At 40.6% G+C, this 18,409-nt stretch overlaps 1 long non-coding RNA gene across 1 annotated transcript; it reads right to left on the reverse strand.

Moving 5' to 3' along the window:
- Positions 1–5,404: 5,404 nt before the first annotated feature.
- LOC113921427 lies at positions 5,405–16,679 on the reverse strand. The gene is made up of 3 exons (XR_003519679.2): positions 16,562–16,679; positions 15,439–15,492; positions 5,405–5,515 (listed from the first exon to the last, which is right to left on the reverse strand). It is a non-coding gene; the product is annotated as an uncharacterized LOC113921427 (long non-coding RNA).
- Positions 16,680–18,409: the final 1,730 nt, after the last annotated feature.

The raw sequence follows: 18,409 nt of genomic DNA on the forward strand, positions 1-18,409 counted from the left end.
CTCTGGGGCCAACTCCAGGACCAGGACCAAGAGGAGAAGGAGCTGCAGAGGATGGAGACTGCGCGCGGCATCTAGGGCTGGCACCTGCCGTAGAAAATGGACGGGGCGTGCGTCAGGAGGGCCTCGTGTCACCGACACACATCCAGTGAAAGCTCTGATGTGGCTTCCAGCCACAGGGTGTCCACTATGACGTGCCCACCTTCCCCCAAACCCAAAGTGGTCCTATCCTCTAGGACTTTCCGGAGGAGAACCAGAGATGACTTCTCTTCTGCCCAGGGGTACTGTAGATTTCTAAATATAGGGGCAATGGGCCCACCTGTTTCCCTTCGAGCTCCTGGAACCTGCATTTTAAAAACAAGTCCGTTAAAGGGTAATGATTTTCTTTACTTAGCCCAAGGATTTACAGGGAAAGCTTTCATTAAGATAGAGTCTCATCTACAAAATTTTGATTAGCATAGAAATTTAAAATAACATAAACACACATCCCAAATTGGACCAAATCCTCTGGTTTGATGAGAGATGGCTGTTGCATGGGGTTGAGCATGGCCGGCCGTTTGAGCTTTGTCCAGCTTTGCTGGGCCTGGGATTGGTTGAACTGAGTTTCATGGCCACTGGCACAGTTGGTCTGAGAGCAAAACCTTTGACACATTTGCCCTGGAGAAGAGTGTGAGCTCAGAGGCCTCATGGAGCGGGGAGGTCCGTGGGCGTCAGGGGCTCAGTCATTTTCATGTCCACGTTCCCAGGCTCCTAACAAATAGTAAGTGCTCCATAAGCTCACACCTCGCCCAGGCTTTCCGGTTTAATGAAGCAACACTTTCTCATTTCAGAAAACAATCAGAAATATGCATAAAGTATAACATATAAGGATAGATGTCCATTGCGGATTTATTGATAAGAGCAAAAACACTGAAGGAAAGAGACGTGAGTTGCAGTGCAGCTGATAAAATCACGTGTAGCGACATTACTCGGCACCAGGGAAATGCAAATCAAAATCACGACACGATATCACCTCACCCCCGTCAGGATGGTTAGCATCAGGAAGAGAGAGAGAGAACAAAAGTTGTCGAGGATGTGGAGGAAAGGGGACCCTGCTGCACTGTTGGTGGGAATGGAATTGCTGTGTCCACTCTGGAAAACAGAAATGAGGTTCCTCACAAAATTAGAAATGGAGCCACCATCCAACCCAGCAATTCCCCCTTCTGGGCATACGTCCAAAGGAAATGAAAACGGGATCTCAAAAGGGTGTCTATATTCCCATGTGCATTGAAACATGATTCACAAGAGCCAAGAAATAGAAACAATTTAAATGTCTGTCGATGGATGAATGGATAAAGAAGATGTGCTGTGTACATACCCAACACTAACAAATAAGGAGATCCTGCCATTTGCAACAACCGGGTGGACTTCAGGGCATTACACTAGGTGAAATAAGCCAGACAGAGAAAGACAATACTGAGTGGTATCACCTATTTGTAGAATCTTAAAAAAAAATGTCAGGTTATAGTAACAGTGGAAAAGTGGTTGCCCGGGGGCTTGGGGTTGGGGAGGTTGGTCAAACGGTGCAAACTTTCAGCTGTGAGATGAGTAAGGACTGAGGATCCAGTGTAAACCATGGTGACTGTAGTTGAAAACACTGTGCTGTGGAATTGAAATTTGCTAAGAGAGTAACACTTAAATGTTCTCACCAAAGGGGAAGGTAAACAGGTGAGGTCATGGATGTGTTCATTAACTCAGTGGGGGGACCCTTTAGCAAATCATCCTGATGTACACTGGATAGCTAACATTTTTCTATGTCAGTCATACCTCAATAAAGCTAAACTTCTTAGAAAATCATGTATTGTACAAAACTATGTGATGAGCTCAACAGATATTCACCGTATAAATTTAGGCTTTATTTGGTCTTTGGTATGTTTAAATAAATGTCAGTGTGTGCTCAGAAGAGCAAGCTTGCTTTTCCCCCCAAATATAAAAATCTTTATTTTTTATTAGGCAAGTAGTGCATTGTTATAAAACTTTAAGCCATGTGTACAATTATATAAATTTACATTATATAAATAAATGTATAAATCCGGTGGCTCCCACTCCCACCCGGATAGAACTAGCTGCAGGTCAGTCCCTACCCTGTTGCCACGTGGAAGCTCTTGCCCACCGTGGGGCAGGGGTCCTGAGGGGATGGTAATCTTTAAAAAGCTTTCTTGATAAAATTCCTTCTTCAATTTTATGTTGGAAAATATAAGGTAGCAATCAGAAGGAGGAACATTGCATTTGTGTATTTCATTGATTATATGTTTGAATATTTAATGAAATTTACTAAACTCAGGCCCCATTAGAAAGGATTCAACAGAAAGGTTCAGCACCTTAAAAACCATTTGGGGAAACCTGAGTTTCTTCTCTCTGTTACACGCTACTGTGGTCCAGCCTGGATTGCCATGTTTGCTGATAAAAACCTTTCTGTTCCTTTTCGTTCATCACAATTTCTTGAACACATGCTGCATCTGGGCCCGGTCCTGGCCACACTGTGATGGCCTTTCTCTGGATTCCTTATCTTTTAGCCCTAAAAACTGTCAGTGTAAACAAACCAGAAAACTTAACAGACTTACTATTTTTTTGTGTCCATCCCCCCTCCCTCCCTCCCTCCCTCTCTCCCTTCCTTCCTTCCTTCCTTCCTTCCATTTTTAAGTAATCCCTACACCCGACCTGGGGCTCGAACCCACAGCCCTGACATCAAGAGTCCTGCGCTTCACCAGCTGAGCCAGCCAGGCGCCCCTTTATCTCTTTTTATTTATACAAAATGCCATCTCATTACTTAACGGTACTGGGAATAAAATACTTAAATTTGTCACTAACCACATGTTTTCCTTTTTTGGTAATAAAATGATTATGATCCCTTAGGGGAAGATCAGGGAATTAGTTCAAGACCTGGTAACGTGTATTGGCACAGATAGATGCGGTCAGTGCTCAGCAGGACCGGGTCAGCCCACCAGCTCTACTCAGCACACAGTTCGATAGCCTCTCCCTGTGGACAGGCAGGTCTCCTCAAGCTGTCAGGGAAGAGGAACCACATACAATCAGTGATAAAAAGGTCAATTCAAATTTCGTGCAGACTTCCTGGTTCTTTTGTTCTTTGCTTCCCAAGAAGCTAACAGGAACGCCATAAGATGGGGGTGTGAGCTGGATATTTGGGGCAGCACCTGGGTATTCGGATATGTAATTAACAGTTACGTGATGTTAAAGCTGAGGAGACGTGCCCAGGGAAGGGAACGTGCCCTAGAATGTGGAGCATGGGCTTCCCAGGACGTTTGGAGTCCGACGTGGATTGACCTGGCAGGACTGTTGGCTAATGGAAGGACAAGTCTCCTGGGTATGGGTGTGTTTCTGTGGGACCACGTGGTCTTGAACACTCCTCTCTGCTGTTGCCCCTTTGATTATGTGGCTCGGTACGTCTCTCCTGTGTGCCTGGCACCGCAGGAGAGACAACGCTCTCCTGCCCAAAGATCAAGAGAGACAACATGCTTCACGGGCATCGTCCCGTTCTCTGTTTAAAAGAGTATTGCCAGCCAACAACTCACCTTCTGAAAGGTTCTTCTCCATAACACTCAAGTCCTTAATGTTTATAAGTTACCTTTTTCCTGGACAACTCTTTTCTTAAATTTACTTATAAGAAGCATCCACCAAATGATGTAATGCTTTCTGTAGATATCACCTGGTGACATCACCTCCAGTAGAATAACTTCTGAGTGAGCAGCTTACACACTCAGAGAATGTGTGTCTGTCTACTCTGCAAAAACACGTAATAGGGGTGGGATCGTGACTTATAAAATCCACATTATTTAGAGAATTCCCTTCCTCACTCTTTTTTTTTTCTTTTGAGTAATAATGACTTTGGATTCAGACTGAAGAAAGTCCATGTTCTTTTGTCATGGAAAAAGGAATAATACCTTAGGGTTGCTAAATATGCACAGGGTTCTCACAGCGAAGTAGAACAAAGATTCAGAAACATCATCATGTTGTTTTTCTTTATTCAAGGAACATTGAAAATTTTGAGTATTACAGACACTAAACCCCAGAAATGAAAAGAGATAAAATTTACTGGCATTTTGATGAAAGTCAGGCATAGTTGAACATTTGCTTTCTCCTTATAAGCACATAAGCATACACGCAATCATAGATTGCGCTGGTGCTTCTGAGTCCTATTACTCTCAGATGTGCATCTTGAAGACATTTATTATGACTTCCTCAGATCAGACAGATGAAACTAAGCTTTCCATTTTTATTCATTTAAGCAAGGACACGAAGATATTTGCTAACTCACAAAATGTTTAAATTTGAGCTTGTGTTTGCTTGACAGCCATGGCCCGTGTGGTTGGAATTTGTGATTGAGTATGAAGATGGACCTTCCTCTGAGCTCCTGGTCATGTTATTCCACAGAGAAGAAGACAAAGTTACCGTCCCACTGCCTGTCATATCACCAGGATGAAGGGAGCTGGTTCGGCTTGGCAGATGTAGCATCTGACATGAAAAGCGAGGAAGGAGAGTTGATGCCTCCCGTGTCTGGCTAACCCTTCCTGCTGAAGGGAAATGAAATGGAAAAGACCCCATTTGGGGAAAGAAATACCATGGAAGCACTAAAGATCTGACGCGGTCCAGCAGGGCACCCCGAGGTCAGTTATTGGATGAAAACAGAAAGCCAGAGCAACCCAGCCATGTCTGCCCCAAGGTGCTGCCGCCTGCACCACCACCTAGAGTGGGAAGTCTTGTCGGGGACCCATCCACATCCAGATGGGCCCCGGCTCCTGCTCAAACCCTGGGGATCCTGAGAGAGATGCCTTAACGCTGAGCCAAGCAGAGGGAGGACAGGTGCCCTGAGAGCTGGCCGACCAGGCTTTGCTCCACTCAGCAGTCTTGACCTTGGTAAGCTCTCAGAAGGCTTTCAGGAACACCCACACCGATCTTACACAAAGGACTTCAGAAAACAGAAAGAGAAGAAACATACCCAAACTGTTGTTTAATAGACTGGCACATTGTTGGTATGGAAACCAGAGGAAGGCTTCCCTGGAAAGAAGAAGGACATGCCCATCTCTCTCCAGAGCAACAATGCAGACATCCTGGACAAAACATTAGGGAATGCAAATCAGTAAAACAAGAAGGAAAAACACTTCACCACCAAGATGGATGTATTCTAGGAAGAGAGTAGCATTATAAAATCAATCAATATGATTCATCATATTGACACATTAAATGAGAAAAATAATATGATCACCCCAGTAGACTTATAAAAAGCATTTCATAAAGTTGAACATGCATTCATAATTTACAAAAATACAACTCTTAGCAAACTAAGAGTAGAGAGGAACTTATTTAATCTGATAAAGGGTAGCAAGAGGAGCTCTAGCAAACACCAGACCTGATGGTGAAAGGTAGGAGACTGGTCTGAGAGTTGAGGACCACACAAGGATGTCGGCTAACACCACCTCTCTCCAGCTTTGTATCCGAGGCTCAGCCAGTGCAGCAAGTACTGAAAAGAAATGAAGGTTATAAGAACCATAAAGCAATAAATAAAGCTATCATTTTCATAGATGACTGTGTACATGGAAAAACCAAAGCAATCTATAGATAAGTTACTAGAATTAATAAGTGAGCTTTGCATTGCTAAATATGCTAAAAATTGCATTCTGTATTGCATTGTATTTCTGTTTTCAAGAAAGAAAGAAAAAATAAACATTTGTAATGTATACTATTAAGGCAGCATCAAAATTGTCAAAGACTCAGAAATAAATCTAACAAAAGACCTCTCCAGGGAAAATGGCAGAACCTAATCGTGAGAAGTTTCCAGAACCCAAGGAGAGGGAGTTCAGGAATGTCTGTGACTGACCAGACTCTGCACCATAATGTAAATCCCTTCCAAACTGACTTGATGATCCCATGTAACCTCATTCACACTTCCAACAGATTTTTCCTTCATTTTGTTTTCCAGCATGCCTCGATGAGCCGCCCCTGGAATGCACAGGAATTGCAGCAACCAGGCTATCCTTGAGCAAGGTGGGGAGACTTAGCATGTCGAGGGTCAGGTCGTGCCAAGAAGCTGCACAGCCATGCAAGGTGGTACGTGTGGCCATGCGAGCCAGTCAGATGGGATAGAAAATCTAGAGACCTGATTTATGGTCATGGGATGTGTGGCAGATCGGTGGGGCAAGGATGGTGGTTTTCAGTAGACTAACTAGCCAAACAGGGGTGGGGAGGGAAGAGGGACCCCTCCTAACCACACACACAAGAGTTGATAGAGAGACCAAAGACTGAAATGTTAGATTCCAACACCTGGAAGCAAGCTTGGGCTCAAACTCAACTGAGTTTCTTTTCTCTTGAGAATGCGTTCTATTTTCTGGGTTCCTCAGGGGTTGGGTAGTTTTGGACCGAATCCGCATCATTGTGAAAATTGAACTGTGGTGTTCAGAACTCTGTTACTTCCACCATCGGTACTGCTTCTTTTCCTCAGTGGGTAGTTTTCTCGCCTGGCCTGGAACAGGAACAGCTTCCTGAGCGGCTGTTTCAGTCTGTTTGGGTGTTTTGTCTTCAGTGGGGGGACTTTGCATCTGCTGCGTGCATGTGTGGTTCGGGCTCAGCAGCCCTGTGGGAAGCAGGGTGTGGGGACCCCGTCCTACCTTCTCATTTATGGGGTTCCTCCACACTCTCTGGCATTCATTCTGTAATTCTGGCTGCACTTTTCTGGTTCCCCATGCCAAAAAGACTATGCTTGCTGTGTAGACCACACTCAGTCCCAGATTGAGAGACCTGGAAACAGGAACTTATTACATAACTCCCCATCCCCTTCCTCCAAAGAGCATGAACCCCCACCAGTCTGTGTGGGGTCCCCCCATCATTCCACCCTCTAGTTCCCTCAGGTGGTTGCTTCTTGCTTTTGGTAATGCATCCAGCTTTTATGATTGTTTTCTCCAGGGGAGGGGAGACCATCTGGTGGGTCTTAGTCCATAATTACCAGAAGTAGAAAACATACAGACACAAATGGGGAAGTAAAAGCTTCTAGAATGGGCTACTGGAGAATATCTCCATGACTTTAGGGTAGGGAAGGATTTCTTAAACAAGATACAGTAAGCCCGAGTCACGAAAAGAAAAGATTGCTAAATGTAACACATTAAAATTAAGAACTCTATTCATCAAAGCATGCCATAAAAATAATGAAAAGGTAAGTCGGCCTGGGGGAAAAAAATATTTGACAAAGGACTAGTATCTAGAATATATAAAGGACTTCTGCAAGTCAGCAAGAAAAGCCAGAATGACCAATAGGAAAATGAACAAAAAGCTTCAATGAGCGTATCACAGAAAGGTGATCCAAAGACCAATAAACATATGACAGTGTGCTCAATCTCATCAGCCATCAGGGAAATAAAAAATAAAACCTCGAAGACAACACAGAGATACTACTGCTTTGCTATCATAATGTTGGGCACCATCAAATGTTGGCAAGGACATGACGCGTCAGGATCTCTTATCCAGGGCCAAAGGGAGGCTGAGTGGGTGTAACCACATGGGAACAGTTTAGTATTATCTAGTAGAGCTGAAGATAATCATACCCTGTTACTGAATACACCACCCCTCAGATATGCCTCCAAGATATGAGTGTAAAGATATATACAAGCACGTTCAAATCAGCATTATTCAGAATACCCCTCAATGGGAAGAACCTACATGCCCACCAACAGAAGAAGGGATAAATAAGTTGAAGATTATTTATCCAATAGGATTCTATTCCACAATGAAGTTAAACAAACACCAGACACAGATAACCACAGGATGGATCATACAAACATAATATTGAGGGGAAAAAGCAAGTCCCAAAAGAATACATACAGTATGATTCAATTTCCATAAAATTCAAAAGCAGAAAAAACTAAACTATACATTCTATGGAAATTCTATGTAAAACTATAAAGAAAAGCAAGGCAATGATCACTAAAAATGTCAGCTATGTCTTGGTCGGGGGGAGGGGTATGGTGGGGAAGGATAAATGGAATTTTTGATGATCTCTCTCTTGCTCTGGATGGTGGTCAACAAGATGTTGGATTTGTCCCACCCTCCCCCCTGGTTAAACTGTACATATTCTTCTGTCTACATTTGTGAATGTCAACATTAAAAATACTGGGCGCCTGGGTGGCTCAGTCGTTAAGCATCTGCCTTTGGCTCAGGTTGTGATCCCGGGGTCCTGGGATCGAGCCCCGCATCGGGCTCCCTGCTCAGCGGGAAGCCTGCTTCTCCCTCTCCCACTCCCCCTGCTTGTGTTCCCTCTCTCGCTGTGTCTCTCTCTGTCAAATAAATAAAATCTTAAAAAAAAATACTAAAAGAGAAAGATAATTATGTCCTAGTATTAATATCAACAGGAGAAAAATGACTAAGCATGTTATCCGGGAAGTGATAACCCAAGAAGTCATCTTCAGACCCTCTCCCAGCCTCCTCTCTCCACAGGGCTGGAGAGCTCAGAGCTGTTAGCAGACAATGGCCTGGATGCCGAGGACAAACTCCTTTTGAGGCTGTACATTTCAACATTGCAGATTCAATGTTGGGCAAGTCACTTAACCTTGATAGTTCTTATGTTCCTTTTTAAAAAATCAATTGATTGGTTGGTTCTGAACAATCTCTAAGGGTCCTTCCAGCTGATGTCTCTGGTTGGATGGCACTGTTCACTTTTCCCCATTCACTGTGAATAGTGCTATCCAGCAGCTTAAGAAATGTAGTTATCCGGATTCAATGAATATGCCATCTGCACTTCTATTATCCTAATTCCATGAACTATTTAAAAATGGAGCAATAAAAAAATAGCTAGGACTTGAAGACCTTTAAAAAAATACTTTTCACTATTCTAGCAGCATTTATTCAAAGAGAATATATTTTAATAGTTATTGAACTGCATTCTTGCAGAGCACAAGCTATCTCGGTAATGAGTTACACATTTCAGAAACGGCATTGCCTCCTCCACCCATAATGAGAGCAAGCTGAAGTTGTGGGCCAGACTTCTGCGTTGTTGGCCAGCCGTTTTCATTCCTCCTCCTCCGACCACTAGGTGTTGGATATCTCCAGGTTCATTCTGGGCTCATCGATTTTATTCCACATGATCCAGACCTTGGGAACCAGACTTCCCAAGGTCTCGGTTACCACATGTGTAATAATTACTCTTAAACTTTTTCTCTTATTCTAAGCATCCTTCTGCGTTCTGGACCTACAGATCTGACAGCCTCCTGAAACTTTCAGATTTGCAAAGTCTGTGTGCTTCAAATTTCACTCATCCCCTTCTCTCACAAAGCTGCTTCTCCTCCTCACTTGGATCCTGGTGATTGGCACTGCCAGTTGTCACAGGAGAGGCCATAGGGATGCAAATCAGTTGGCACCAGGGCTTTCATTCTAGGTTGAAAACCAACTAAGGGGTCAGGACCACAGAGTCAGAGCGTGAGTGAAACATCATTGAGAGCTGTCAGGGCTCAGGAAAACAAGTCCTTCCAGTTCTGATGAGCAGAGGCAGGGCAGAAAGGGGGGATAAATTCAAGTCAGGGGAGTGAGGAGACGGTGACCATGACAGGACCAAGTCAGAAGGCATCCATGCCCACGTGCCTGCAGTTTGCCCTGTGAGCTCTGGGCCGCAGGGGCAGCCACACCACCTCTCCTCCTGGACTGCGCCCTGCTCTCACACCTCTTACTTTTGTGTGTGCTGCTGACTCTTCTTGATGTGCCCACGTTTTTGTCTTTGTCTGGATTTTTGTCCTCATTGCTGAAGACTCGGCTGAAATATCTTCTCTGTGAAAGCTTACATCCATTCCAGACCGTCTCCTTCTCTACTCCGCATCTGTCTCGTACATAGCTCCTTCTCTGCAGTCCCCACAGTCTTTATGTCTGTTTATGTGTCTCTTTTCCTTTAGTTTTATTTTAGTAAAAGAAACATATAAAAATCCTTTGAAGTTCCATAGTGGCTTCTGGTTTCCAGAAACAGCATCCTGGATTAGTCAAATTAACTCTCCAGCTAAAAACAATGGAAAATATTATATAGCACAGTTTTACATTTTTTTCCAAAATTACTTTATATGTGTCAAAAATCTGAAGACAGTAGGAACAGACTATTTTATGAAAGTCTATACTGAGAGCTATAAGCATGTGCATACACTGCATATATATCAGAGCATATATGGTCATCAAAGGTGCTCATGCCCTGAGAGCATTTGCTATACCCCTCAATGAGTTTTGTTTTTGGTGAGTTTTTTGTTCATTCAAGACAAGACAAATAGAAGTCAAGGCCAATATCCAAGGCCTTAAAGGAGACATCCTGACCATAAACTGGGACCCCAAAAAGGGCAATCACACTTAAAATAAGAGTGAATCATATCTAAACCCACTCTCTACCCCAACCACAGGGGATTTTAAGGAAACTGCCTTAGAAGGAAACAGAGCAAGAGAAGAGAAAGGAAGAAAAAATTAGGGGGAATTTGCAGCCACAGATCAGCTCTTTGCACATGGGTGCCCATGATCTGGAACACAGAGGCCAAGAAAAGTGGGGCTATGGAACTGGTTTGAGATGGTTGCAACTGTTAGTATCCCCAATATTCTTAGACAGGAACATAAATGCTCTCTGATGGAAGGCATATCCATCCTAGACCTTGGGTAACCAACGAACAAAAGTACTTTTCAAGGGCAATGACAAACAGGATGTCAGAGATAACAAGACACCAAAGTGAGTGTTCTTGAGTCATTCTTGGTAGACTCCCCCCAGATTGTCCACCTCATCTATATCTTCCTTTTTTGGGTTAATCTTGCATTTGTGAAGGAGGAATTAAGTAAATAATGAAGAGGAATAATTAAGTAAAATAAAACCAAACATTAAATAGCTAAAAGTTTGTTCTTCAATAACACTAATAAAATTGACAAAACCACTTGTGAAACTGATGAAAAATAGAGAGAAGTTGCAAATAACTAATACTAAAAACTATAAAACACCAATGAAAGAAATTGAAGACAGCACAAACAAATGGACAGATATTCCATGCTCATGAATTGGAAGAATTAATATTGTTAAAATGTCCATACTACCCAAAGCAATCTACAGATTTAATGCAGTCCCTAGCAAAATATCAACAGCATTTTTTCACAGAACTGGAACAAATAATGCTAAAATTTGTGTAGAACCACAAAAGACCCCAACTAGCCAAAGCAATCATGAGAAAAGGATTAAATGTGAGACCTGAAACTAAAAAAATCCTAGACGAAAACATAGGCATTAATCTCTTTGGCACTGGCCTTAGCAACATTTTTCTAGATATGTTTTCTCAGACAAGGGAAACAAAAGCAAAAATAAACTATTGGGACTACACCAAAATAAGAAGCTTTGCACAGCAAAGGAAACAATCAACAAAACAAAAGGCAACCTACTAAATGGGATAGATATTTGCAAATGATATATCCAATAAGGAGTTAATACCCAAATATACAAAGAACTTATATAGCTCAACACCTAAAAAGCAAATAATGTGATTGAAAAATAGGCAGAGGACCTGAATAAACATTTTTCCAAAGACGACATCCGGATGGCCAACAGACATGTGAAAAGATGCTCGACATCACTCATCATCAGAGAACTCCAAATCAAAACCACAATGAGATATCACTCACAACTGTCAAAATGGCTAGAAAAAAAAACACAAGAAACAACAAATGTTGGCGAGGATGTGGAGAAAGGGGAAATCTCGTGCCCTGTTGGTGGGAATGCAAACTGGTGCAGCCACTATGGAAAACAGTATGGAGGGTCCTCAAAAAAATTAAAAATAGAAATCCAGTAATCCCACCACTGGGTATTTGCCCAAAGAAAACAAAAACATTAATTTGAAAAGATATATGCACCCCTATGCTTATTGCAGCATTATTTATAATAGCCAATATATGAAAGCAACCCAAGCATCCATCAGTAGGTTAATGGATAAAGAAGATGTGGTGTATTTATAGTGGAATATTACTCAGCTATAAAGAAGAAGGAAATCTTGCCATTTGCAACAATATAGTTGGATCTTGAGGATATTACACTAAGTGAAGTCAGAAAGAGAGAGAGAGGGCGCCTGGGTGGCTCAGTTGGTTAAGCGACTGCCTTCGGCTCAGGTCATGACCCTGGAGTCCTGGGATCGAGTCCCACATCGGGCTCCCTGCTCGGCAGGGAGTCTGCTTCTCCCTCTGACCCTCTTCCCTCTCGTGCTTTCTCTCATTCTCTCTCTCTCTCTCTCTCAAATAAATAAATAAAATCTTTAAAAAAAATTAAAAAAAAGAACGAGAGAAATACCATATGATTTCACTTATATGTGGAATTTAAAAAACAAAACAAACAATAAAACAGAAACAGACTCATAAATACAGAAAACAAACTGGTGGTTACCCGAGGGGAAGGAGGTGGGAGGTGAGCAAAATAGGTGAAGGGGATTAAAAGGTACAAACTTGCAGTTATAAAATAAGTAAGTCATGGGAATGAAAAGTGCAGCACAGAGAATGTAGTTAATAATACTGTAATAACTTTGTATGGTGACAGATGGTAACTACACTTCCCCGTGAGCATTAAGTAATGTATAGAAGTGTTGAATCACTGTATTGTACACCTGAAACTAATATAACATTGTATGCCAACTATACTTCAACTGGAAAAAAATTACTACAGATGCCAAACACACAGACATCTTAGAAAAAAGATATTATTAACTTCATGCCAATAAATTTTTTTAAATTTTTTTATTGTTACGTTAATCACCATACATTACAGCATTAGTTTTTGATGTAGTGTTCCATGGTTCATTGTTTGTGCATAACACCCAGTGCTCCACGCGGAACGTGCCCTCTTTAATACCCATCACCAGGCTAACCCGTCCCCCCACCCCCCTCCCCTCTAGAACCCTCAGTTTGTTTTTCAGAGTCCATCGTCTCTCATTATGCCCATAAATTTTAATATAGAGAGGACGTGGACAAATTTGGGAGGAAATATACCAAGACTGACTCAGGAATAAACAGAAAAATGCAATAGTCTAAAACCTTTAAAGAATTAAATCAGCAGGGGCGCCGGGTGGCTCAGTCGTTAAGCATCTGTCTTTGGCTCAGGTCATGATCTCAGGGTCCTGGGATCGAGCCCTGTGTCGGGCTCCCTGCTTGGCAGAAAGCCTGCTTCTCCCTCTGCAGACCCACCTGCCCCAGCTCGTGCTCTCTCTCTCTCAAATAAATAAATAAAATCTTTTTTGAAAAAGGAATTAAATCAGCACGAAGTGTGTTCCCTTAAAAGAAAACTCCAGATCAGCTGGTTTCACTAGTTATTTGATACCTTCAAGGAAGAAGCAATCCCACCCTATTCACTCTTCTAGACAACAGAAGAAGAAATGCTTTGCAACTTATTCAAATGATCTAGTAAAACTGGATTCCAGGGACGAATGTATAAAGAATATTTGTAGGCTAATTTCACTCATGGACACAGATGTAAAAATTTTCAAAATAGGGTAAAGCCCCACCACGGTATGATAATGGGATCCAAATAAATCCTTTGTCTAAACACACATCCAGTGACTGTGAGGCTCACGAGTGGGCACGTCAGTTTGCACAGCTCACTGGCTTCCACTTCCCGGGGACTGCAAATACGCCTCAGCCCCGGCTGTTGTTGCATGCGTGGTGTATTTTTTAAATTCTTTCTTTGTTTCTTGTCTTTTCTCCCCCCTCTCCTTTTTGTTTGTCACCTTTTGGCTTAAAATCATGGGGAAGATTCTGATTTCTGTGGTGCCTGGACTTTGAAAGTTTCCCACAGATTAGGCTGGGAGAAGCTGGGGATTCAGGGACCTGTCCTCCGCTTTCCCACTTCTTAGGAATTAATTGAGTACCTACAGCTACCCTAGCCCCCTCCAATCCCTGAAAAGGTTAAGAACTTTAATCAGCCTTGTTTGAGAAAGGAAAGGAAAAAATGGCCAGTGCATTATTCTCAATTTCAGGTTATCTTGGGGGGAGTTATTGATGAGTTTTACTGTAATAGTAAACCAAATTCAGCAATATGTTAAAAGGATAATAGATTTTGACTAAGTCAGATTTATCCAAGGAATATAAGGTCGGTTTGATGTTTAAAACAATTAGTTAATTCTTTTCCGTATTAGCAGGCCAATACAGGAAAAATTACATAATCATCCCAATAATGCAAGAAAAGCACTTGATAAATTTCAGTATCAGCCTAAAAAGTGAGTAAACTAGGGCTTTCTTAATCAGATAAAGAGAAGCTACAAAAATCCACAATCAACACTGTCTTTTACAAATGTTTGAAAACCTTCCCTTTTCCCTTTTCAGTGTTGGACAAGAAAAGGATGCCCCAACACTGTGATCACCACTGATATTGTCATTGTTTTTAGAAGAAACGATTGTATAGGTATTGAATAAAAAATGTGTAAATAAAACATTAGAATTAATAATTATTTCATAAAATATAAATTATGAAGATTATAAATAAAACAATTTCATAAAAATAAAATCAGTGTAACAATTCAATTGTATTTCTAAATAAGAGCAAAAATAGAAAATGTAATTCTAAAATATGCCATTTACAAATTGCATCCAAAAATAGCAAATAGGATAAATATAAAAGAACGATGTGAAAGACCTTTATGAGGAAAATTATATAACTTCACTGAAAGACATTATTGAAAAAGGGAGAGATACCCTGTGTTTATAGAGTGGAAGTTTCAAAATGCAAACAGGCCATTGATCCCTAAATTGACTTCTAGGTTCAGGGCCATCCCACTCGAAATCCCAAAAGTGTTTTGCAGAAGTGACACCTGACAGGAGAAATCAAAATATAAACAAAAATGCCGGAGAAGAACAGCCAAGGTTGGAAGGAGGAGGAGGGAGGGGGAAAGAAGAGATGGGCCTCGGTCTGTCAAAAGTTTAGGTGTTGTAAAGCTGTATTAGTCGGTACCAGGCTGTATTAGAGCAGGAATCGACAAATAGATGAGTGAAACAGAAAAGAGAGCCTGTATGTGCACAGCAACATATGGGAGCAATAGAGAGCAGGGGGAGAAAGTTGCATCTCTATTCACCAGGATATCATATATGAGATATATATATCATATATATATGTGATATGATAAACATCTGATAGATATTTCATATATATCTCAAATAATAATATAATATTGAAGAATATGAAAAAGTATAACTATTAAATAAAATTAATATTGATCATTATTTAATAAGCATTAAGCAACACATTTATTAAAATATAAATAAATATAAGTATTAAATAAATGATTAATAATAATAAGGTATATTATATTGTTATATTTTCCTCATCATAGCCCAAATTTGGAAGCAGCCCAAGTGCCCATCAACAGTGGAATGATAGAATGGATTGATAAACTCAGATACACTCATTCAAAGAATACTTACTTAGAGGAAAAGAAAACGTAGGCTGCAAACAACGATATGGAGAAATCTATAAACCTAGAGTTGAATGAATAAAAAACAAAACATATAAATTATACTTATCATGTAATTCTATTATACAAAGTTCAAAATAAGCAAAATTAAACTGTATTTTATAGGGATTCGTGCAGTCCTGATTAAGAAAACCAAAGAAGTAATTACAAGTCAGGAGAAAGGTCTGTTTTGGTGAGAATGAGGGCACTGTGGTTAGGAGGGACGTCTGGAAAGTAAATCATGTTCAATTTCTTCAGTTGGTTCACTTGTTACTTGGTTTTCTAAAGATTTGAATGTTACCAATAACATTTATGCACATTTCTACATGTTATATCTTGCAATAGAAATGTTTAAAAATGGTATAATTAGACTTTCAATGAAAACCAATTTTCTAACATGTTTGAGAATCAATTGGCTTTCTACTTGTTTAAGTGCCAAAACATTTATGCACATTTCTGTATATGTTATCTTTCATAGTAAAAGTATTTATTTGAACAATTAGACTTCTAATAAAACCAGTAGTCCCCAGAGCTACCCCATCTTCCTTCCTAGAGGCAAGCACAGTCACATTTATGGTGTTTCTTTTCGTGTTTACCTCTGTATTTCTAAATAATAAGCTTATAGTGCTGTGTCTTCATTTTTCACCTTTAGATCTACTTATTGACTGTCTATGTCCACAAGATGAAGACATAGCTTTCTTATCTACCTTTTTCTTTAAGCTTACACACATTCATTTCCTATTCTCTCCCTCCCCAACTATATTGTTTTTATGTTAATTTTCAGAATTTACATTATTATGTAACTATGTAAATCAAAATAAATCACCAACATAAATCAATCTCAAACTCCTATCAATGTGTTCCTTCTATTAATTTCTTTTTTTTTCCCCTTGGAATCATCCCTTTAGAATTCCTCGTGCTTTTTCTCCAATTTGGATTGGTATTTACATTATTATGCTTATGAAATATTTTTCAGAGACCTCTACTACAAGCCGTGAAACAGACTTTCTCTCCACTGAAACCAACCACAAAATATAGGCTACAATTCTTTTCAGGCATTTAAAAATGAGCATCACAGGAGAAGAGAAACTTACGAAGTGATCCCAGTGTTGCCACATGATTGTTCTGGTTTTCAGCCTGGAGATCGTCTCTCTGAGTGGAGGAGGAAGACGCTGGAGCTCAGGTCTTTGAAGTAGCTGGAACTAATTTGGCAGGGTTTCTGAGAAGGGGTGCTGTACAGAGAGGAGGCCCAAGAAGTCTGCATGGGGGTTCAGTGTGATTCTTGCATGGGGGCTGCACGGGCAAAGGGAGAAACTCCATGAGGCTTTGTGAGATCACCTGCTACAGCCTGAGAGCCAAATGCCGGCACCAGAAGGCACACAGTTCTGTGTCACAGTGGGGTACTAGCCTAGGCACTGGGAGACCTCATTGAAGATTTTGGAATGGAGTTAAAATTTCAGAAAGTCTAAACCTTAAGAATAAAGTCCACACTCTATAGTAAGAGACATGTCCTAAACATATGTTCTAAAATAAAACAGTTCCGCTCCAAGAAAGGATAAAACCAAGGCTAACAAGACCAAAAGTAAGAACCACTAAATTCACTGTTTGCCTGAACAATGTGAACATCTGTGGAGGAAGAAAACATGATTTTCTCTCACTACAATATATTGTCCACAATGGTCAGCATTCAACAAAAAAATTACTAGATATGCAAAGAAATGGAATAATATGAGTCCTAGTCAAGAGAAAATGCAGTTTTTGGAAACTCAACCATGGCTACCCAGATATTGGAATTAGCAAGCAAGGACTTTCAAGCAACTGTTATAAGTGTACATTGTCTATAATAGCCATTTGAGTAAACGGTTATAATAAATGGACAAATGGGGGACTATTAACACAGAAATGTAAATTGTAAAAACAGACCAAAGGGAAATTAGAAAATGGAAAAGTGCAGTATCCAAAATGAAAAATTAACAGGATGAGCTTAAGAGTGGATTCCAGATGTTAGAGGGAAGGGTCAAATGAATCATTATCTCTGAAAAATAGAAAGAAATAATATTGGAAAATAAGACATGGAAGAGTCACATCGTCCCGTAGGACAACATCAATCAGTATAGCATAAGTGCAGGAGGAATCCCAAAGGAGAGGAGAGCAAGAATGAGCAGAAAAAAAAAAATATTGGGAGAATAGCTGAAAATTACCTGAATTTTGTGAAAAGCAAAATCTTCCGTATTAAAAAAGCTCTGCAAACTTTAAGCAGGATAAATACAAAGAAAGCAACACTCAGGCACATCACTCAGGTACATCAAATTGTTGAGACCATAGATAAAGAGAATATCTTGAAGGCAGCAGAGAAAAGTCAGTTACATGCAAGTGGGCAATGACAGGAGTGGACGTTGGTGTCTTGTTAGAAACGATGGAGGCCAGAAGACAATGATACGGGAACGTGGTTATTCTGGAAAGAATAAACCTGCCAACCTGGAATTCTAAATCCAGTAACATTTCAAATATTCAAAATTGAAGATTCTCTGAAGATACTTCATCGCCAGCAAAATTGCAATAGCAGTTCTACGGAAATTTTTTCATGACCCCACATAGAAATTTAGATCACAGGAATTAATAAAGAACATAAAAAATGGTAAATAGAAGAGACTGTATGCCTTACATTTTCTTCTCCTAATTTTTGTAAGACATATGACTGGGAGAGCAAGTGTTACCTCACTGGTTTGTGGCATTTTGATGTATGTGTATATGTTGTGTATGACAATGATGCACACAACAGTGCGGAGACGTGTAGGAAAACATCAGCACGGGGTTAGAAGAATGCATTAATTCCAAAGAAGTCAGGAAAGGAGGAACAGAGGAAAAAAAACAGAAAACAAATGACAAAATGATAGACCTAAATCCAACCGTATCAACATTACATTCATTACAAGGAAATT

The sequence above is a fragment of the Zalophus californianus genome, chromosome 9 (genome assembly GCF_009762305.2).
Source record: "Zalophus californianus isolate mZalCal1 chromosome 9, mZalCal1.pri.v2, whole genome shotgun sequence".
NCBI lineage: Eukaryota > Metazoa > Chordata > Mammalia > Carnivora > Otariidae > Zalophus > Zalophus californianus.